Source organism: Seriola lalandi, unplaced genomic scaffold (genome assembly GCF_002814215.2).
Source record: "Seriola lalandi dorsalis isolate HSWRI2012SDOR001 ecotype SW California unplaced genomic scaffold, Sedor1 jcf7180002055009, whole genome shotgun sequence".
NCBI lineage: Eukaryota > Metazoa > Chordata > Actinopteri > Carangiformes > Carangidae > Seriola > Seriola lalandi.
In genome coordinates this window covers 376612-384111 of record NW_019525552.1, presented here as the reverse complement: position 1 = coordinate 384111, position 7500 = coordinate 376612, and the positions used below count along the sequence as shown (strand labels likewise).

Sequence of the window (7500 nt, the reverse complement as noted above, 5' to 3'; positions counted from 1 at the left end):
GGATTATTACACACTGATGCTGAAGCGGATCTGTAGAGCTCAGGCTCTCACGGGATCAACGTGAGCCTCGTTCATTTATTCATTCAGTTCCTCTCAGTGCAGTAACTGGACTTCAATACAAACCCTGGGACTGGTTCCCAGTTGGTCACAAGACCAAGCTGCAAGTTTCATTTCTCATCATATGAACTTATGATCGCGTTGCACTTTATTGTGAAATAACGGATCATTTCTTTAAAGTAAATATTCATTTAAAATAGACTGAAAATCTGAATTTTTCATCACCTTCAGTAGGAATTACTTTAAAACAGAATAAAAACCTGACCTGAACAGTTTGGTTTCAGCTCCTCCAGTAAAACTCTGACAGGTTTGGGATCCAGAAACATGGAGGCACTCCTCACAGTCTGAGCTTTACACTGGAGGAATCTCTCTAAGAAAACTCCCTTATCTTGACCACAGAAAACGGAAGTTGATCATTTGCATCATGTTTGATTGGCCAACTGCTGGGTTGCAGTTTACTGTAACATGTCTGTGTGTGTGTGTATAATTACAATAAGTTGTTACTGTATATGGATGCAGGTTAATCTAGTCCCTCGCCCATCACTCGCTCCGTGCTGCCTCACACTCAGCAACATGTTCACGTCCAGTCTGAGAAACAGCCGTGACACTGAACTGTATCCTCACCAGGCCGCTGTGCACCTGACACCTGACAGCAGGTGAGACGTTTAAACATTAGGATCTGCTTCATGATAAAAGAGCTGAGGGACCAGACCAAGCTAAAACAGAGGAGAAGTCTGTACCATTTACACACCGTGTATTAATATGACACTGACGTACAGCTTTACGAATCCAGTATTCCCTCCCATCTCTGCTGTTGGTCTCCACCACCTCTGACAGAAACATCTGACTCTTTAGCTGCTAGATTCATTTTCTCAACGAGCTGAAACTCATTATAAATCTCTGCGGAGCCGAGCGGAGCTGCAGATGATTCTCTGTAGGCTCGTCACAAAACAATCATTACCAGTAAAAGTTCTGCACACATACTTTAGAAAAAGTAACCAGCAAAATGTTCTTAGTATAAAAGTCCTGGTTCTTTCCTGTGTAATTCTACAGTTTATAATAACTGACGGGTTCATCTGCAATAATGTTTAATACGTCTTCAGTGATCTGATGTTTGGGAAGTGAAAAGTGAATCTTCCTTCCTCATACTGTCTTCAAATCAAACTGTGACGGCAGATAATGTGGCGATAAATGTGAAGCAAACAACCACAGTCTCTTCTAAAGAACATGCACCTGGAGACGAACAGGGAAGAGGACGAGTCGTCATCTCTGTCACACCTGAGTTAACAGGTTCAAGGCTCCAGATCAGAAACCTTTCTCCCCGTCATTAACTCTGCTGGAGGGACACACCTCTCTTCTCCTACAACACATCTGATCACTGGGTGTTTTGATGATGATGATGATGATGATGATGGTGATGATGGTGGTGATAGTGATGGCGGTGGTAGACGGCGCTGTCTAACACGTTTCTCCCAATTCCCTCATAGGTGTTTAATTAGGTTTGATGATTTGATGAGTGTGAAGATCATGACTCACATCGTTTTCATAATCATCAGATCACTCAGTGACTCTTCGTGTCCTTTATGAACCAAGACGTTCTGTTTCTGTCCTTTATTACAAAACAGGATTTATGGACACGATCAAATTTGCAGTGCCACACACACTTTATTTCTAATGTTCTGTCTCACACTGACACTGAACCTGCTCATGTTTACATCCAATTTAAAGCTCCTCCAGTGTAAAGGTCTGAGTCCATGTGTAGTGTGATTATAGATCAGCTCTAGCTTCTATATTAATACTGTGAAAGTATCAAAGCCTCAGTCCACAGAGAAATGCACACAGCCTGTATTCAGAAACTGAGCCTTAAAACCAGCCGTCAGGACTTCTGGAACTTTGTGATGTCACAACAAAGCAGTCACCAAGCCCCGCCCACCTGGACCCACCATCCAAACCTTGCAGGATTTGGTTTCTCTGAGTGTTTTACCTGAAATCTGCTTTATTTTTATTGGATCACTCAGAAAACAGTCAGCCAATCAGAAGAGAGGCTCAGAGCCTTCTTTCTTCTGATTGGCTCATTGACCTGTTGTTACTAGAGCTGCAGAGAGAAGCCTGAGAGAGGAGATGTAAAACTACACTGAGATGGTTTTTATATCTTCTGATGGATCAACACTTCAAATAAAACACAGAAGAAGAAGAAAAGATGGGGAAATATGGGCGTGGCTGAGGCGTATTAATATAGAAGCTAGAGCTGATCTATAATCACACTACACATGGACACAGACCTTTACACTGGAGGAGCTTTAAAGAGGTTGTGAGCCGGTTAGAAAACTCCCCATAAACAGCACCTACAGCTGTAGTTTTATACAGTTGTTGTCAACTTTGCTCCGACCTTAATTGACAGCAGGCGCTCGTTCTTAATCCGCAACAATCCGCTGCTTTTCATGAGTTCATATTTTCAACACTTGCAGCCAGTTTAAAGTTACTGTCCCAGCTGTTTGCCACCTGTTTGCTGTGCGTGCATTTCCTCGTCTCGTCCGCATGCAAACATGTATTTCCATTTACGTCGCTGCCTGTGCGTGGGGGCCTGCAAAAACAAACCAGGTTCACGCTGCTGGTGATATCAGCTCGACAGAGGACCCTCACAGCTCGTCAATAAACCGCTGATGGTTGCGTTTACCCCTGAATTATCCTCCATCCAAACACTGTGGCGACCTGTAACTCGAGCCGCTCAAACAGTTTGACGTTCGTGTTTATTCTGCAACAAAACTGCACTAAACAAACTCTCACACTGCATGTCAGAGGTGAATCACTGGATCGCTCTGTCTATTGTTTCATTTGATCTCATGTTTATGTGTGTTCAGTTCATTGTGAGCATGTATTGTGTTGATGAAAGCCACATTTCCCACCGCAGGGGGAGAGAGTAAAAATCCTCGAAGCCTCAACCCCGGACGCCCCGACCGGAGCAGGACAGCTGCAACAATATCAGACTGAAGACAGAGGGCGGGGAGAGAGAGTGAGGATGGGAGTGAGGGAGGGAGGTGGTGGTGGGAGGGGGGAGAGGTCAGCGAGGGTCTATTTTTATCTCTTCCGAGTCGTGTCTCGGCTTGAATGGAGGCAAAGAAGCAAACAAGAATTGTGTTGAAAGGATCGAGCAGGCAAATTATTTCATAACCTTGGCACACAGCAGGCTGCTGAAAGCCTGTGTGTGTGTGTGTGTGTGTGTGTGTGTGTGTGTGTGTGTGTGTGTGTTATCATCATACAACCTCACTTTGACCTCGCTCCAAACGCATCTCCCCATTGCAACATTTTCTGTCGTGCTCATTTGTTTTTTTCATGATATCTTTTCATTTTTTGGCTCGTACCACTCGTACTGTCCCTGAGTAATGTTTATATTACTGTGTGTGTGTGTGTGTGTGTGTGTGTGTGTGTGTGTGTGTGTGTGTGTGAGAGAGCCTGTTAGGGCAGGTAACATATTCTTTTACAGCTTTCTAACATACGTTTTTGTCCAACAACCACAGTGTCTGTATCAAACCAAAATCATTTGTACTTCTTCAACTGATGGTGATTTAGCACCAAGGAATGTGCGTGTGTGCGTGCGTTGCGTGTGTGCGTGCGTGCGTGTGTGGTGCGTGCGTGGGAGCAAGCATGCATGTGAGCGTGCGTGTGCAGCTGACTTCTCGTACCATTTCAGTTTGCGGTCACATTGAAAGCCGTCCTCTGCTGCAGCAGTTCAGATTGAAGGGATTCTCTGCGCTGCGTCGTGGAAGCTCCAGAAACCAGTTCAAACACCAACTGGTAATAAACCACAGTAAACCAGTATAACCAGTATAACCAGGTCTAAATGGGACGTGTAATAACACGAGCTGTGGTGACGAGAGACGGTGAAGAAGCCAAATAAAATCCGCTCACACACCAACTGTTAATAAATATCTCAAATACCAGTGAAACCAGTACAACCACCTCGACAACGGGACATAAACTGGAGCGCGATCTGTAGCAACATGAAGTAAATCAGTTCAGACACGAGCTGGAACAGCATCACAACAAAGGAAACATCCCATAAACACCACCACAATGTTCCTACAGGAGAGGATCCACACATCCTGCTGCACCGAGTACTAAATGGCACCAGTCAAACCAGTTCAACAACATTTTCCTGAGCTTTCAACCACATCTCAGCAGGTCAAAACTTCATGTGAGCTCATTAAAACCCAGTAAGTGGACCTTGAGTTTAGACTTGAAAGTGAAACTTCAATTTAAATGCTCAGATCATGATTTTACTTTAAAGTTTCTGTTCTCTCACAAAATCTTTCTATTCATCACTTCATGTGACTGATATGAAGAAAACAACCCCCCCCCCCCCGATCTCTGTATCCAGCTCAAATCTCCATATTTCACTACAGAATATGTAGAAGTGTTCGATGGAGGAACATTTCTGTGAATTAGACTGATGTTTCGTTTTAAACGTCCCGAGTGGAAACGGCTCTGAAGTTTAGTGGAGGGCGTCCAGAGGTGAAGGACGCAGCCGAGTCAGACCGAGACGTGGAGCTCACGTGTTTGATAAGTGGATGTTTAGGAACATTCCAGCTCTGCTGTTTATGAACCTCACACACTTTATCACACTCACACACACACACTCACACACTCACACACACACACTCACACACTCACACACACACACACACATGTTACACAACTCATGTAGCGCTTTCAAACACTGTCTGGTAAAAACCTGAGAGGAGTGGTGTGTGTGTGTGTGTGTGTGTGTGTGTGTGTGTGTGGGGGGGGGGCCTACCTGATGGTCTGCACACGCTCAGTTTGATTTCAGCGGGAGTCCCGACAGAGAGTGCGCTCACGGGACCGTCCTGTCAGGAAACACACGAGATAACGTTCATGAGTGTGAGAGTGTGTGTTCATGAATTTATTCACAAACACACAAACACAACAGGTTGAAAGTAACAGGAACTCATTTAATTAAGAACAATTATGAGATATTTGTACTTTACTTAAAAATTTCCAACTTGTTCTACTGTGTACATTGATTTTAAAATAAAGAATTAAACATATAATCACATGTTAAAGCTCCTCCAGTGTAAAGGTCTGTGTCCATGTGTAGTGTGATTATAGATAGTCAGCTCTAGCTTCTATATTAATACTGTGAAAGTATCAAAGCCTCAGTCCACAGAGAAATGCACACAGCCTGTATTCAGAAACTGAGCCTTAAAACCAGCCGTCAGGACTTCTGGAACTTTGTGATGTCACAACAAAGCAGTCACCAAGCCCCGCCCACCTGGACCCACCATCCAAACCTTGCAGGATTTGGTTTCTCTCAGTGTTTTTACCTGAAATCTGCTTTATTTTTATTGGATCACTCAGAAAACAGTCAGCCAATCAGAAGAGAGGCTCAGAGCCTCCTCTCTTCTCAATAAAGTCCATAGAGATTCATATTTTTTATTAACTTATGAGCATAAAAAAGCTCCATGATTCAAACAAGAGGCCATCACACGTCCTGAATATTTCTACCCTGGATTCCAGTAAAATACATTTTTAGTATTTTCACGTCGTGTTCTCTGAGACACGATGACACTTTTCCTTTGATAAAAACACATGTTCAAATATTTCACTCAGTGGAAACATCATGTCGCTTCAACAACAAGCTGTTCATCTGTGTGTGTGTGTGTGTGTGTGTGTGTGTGTGTGTGTTTGCATTTTTGAGGGAGTCCGATTGTATTGCAACAGGAAATAAACAGGATGTGGTGGAGGAAGTGGTCACCGGAGGTGTGAAGCACCCCCCCCACCCCACTACACCAATCCTCCCCCCTTTTTTACAATCACACAAACACTATATACTATATTTTCTCAAGGAAGAAGCGATGGGAAAGAAGGAGAGTGGAAGAAAGAGGGAGAAGGGGAGGAAATAGAGAAAGAGAGGAAGACAAATGGGGAGAGAGGGGAGGAGGAAAAGAGAGGAGGGGGAGCAAGAGAGCGTGAGAAAAATGGAAGACTAAGGGAGGAGGAAGAGGGGGAGAAACAGGGAGAGAGAACGAGAGTGAGAAGCAACAGGTGGACAGAGAGAAAGAGAGAGAGAGAGAGAGAGAGATACAGACGCCAAGTTACAGAGGGGTGAGAGATAAAAGGGGGAGACCAGGGGAGGAGAGAGAGAGAGAGAGAGAGAGAGAGAGAGAGAGAGCAGGAAAATTCCTTCAACATGGTCTGAAATGTGGCAGAGAACGGAAACACACACACACACAAACATCTACACACATGTCAACAACATAATGGATGGAAAACATCAAAACACATGGTGACAGAAAAGTGGACAATCACATGTGCGACACACACACACACACACACACACACACACACACACACACACACACACACACACACACACACACAGTGGGACGGCTGTTTTCAGATCAGATTTTTCCGACTCTTCCTTAAGCTCCGCCAGGACGAGGGAAAACTATGACACTGTTTTTCTGTTTCATGTCTGTCACATGCACACACACACACACACACACACACACACGCACACACACACACACAAACATGCACACACACACACGCACACACACACACACACACACACACTGACTTGTGTGTGTGTGTTTCCACTCGTCTTTTCCAAAGAGGAAAATGAAGCGCTCCAGCTGTGCTGTGAAGAGTCTCTTTTATTGGTCTATTCCTAACAACATGATCACACTTAATCTACAGCGCAGCTCCTCTGCATGTTTTACCCATAATCCCTTTAGGCTGAGCGCGGTGAATGAGTCCAAGCCTTAAAGGGCGCTGACATGAACCTGATCAGGTCTATTGATTATAACACCACAGCCACAGATTCACCTGAGGGTCACATTCATCCACTTTACAGACGTTTTTCTCTGTTGACCTTTGACACACAAAATCAGGCTGCAACTGATGTTTATTTTCATTATTGATCACTCTGATTCCATTAATCGATCAATAGTTTAGTGTATAAAAAGTTAGTGAATGGTGTAAATGATCCACCAAAGATTTAAGTGTGTTATCTTGGTGTGTTGAGATCATTAGTGTGAGTGTAAACATATGGGATGTAATGAAGCTGATGTAATAGTGCGACACCAGAGAAGCCCATGAATAATTTCTCCTCCACATGTAGAAAGTGCCGACGGTTTGTATGTAACACTGGGTCTTTTTCTTCTGGAGGAAGGATCCTCAGCAGCTCCCGCTTCACGTGCAACGGTTACTGCAACTTTCATGCACTCCAGCGACATTAGTGAGAGTCAGCAAGAAAAAATCTGGTGCAAGCATTTTCAGAAAATTGAGTCATACAGTGGAGAACAAACCTCCGCCAAGGTACAACAAATTATAGATCTCAACACCATTAATATGTCTCGTTTTTTACATTAAGATTTAAACATTATTTCCTGAGAAACTGATGAAAATGAAATGAAATACCAC

At 43.9% G+C, this 7500-nt stretch overlaps 1 long non-coding RNA gene across 1 annotated transcript in view; it reads right to left on the bottom strand.

Moving 5' to 3' along the window:
* LOC111647838 (uncharacterized) overlaps nucleotides 1-7500 on the bottom strand; it is an 83110-nt gene that overhangs the window by 27577 nt on the left and 48033 nt on the right. The window contains exon 4 of the long non-coding RNA XR_002760077.2: nucleotides 4853-4922. This is a non-coding gene — a long non-coding RNA (uncharacterized LOC111647838). The remainder of the gene's footprint in view (nucleotides 1-4852; nucleotides 4923-7500) is intronic.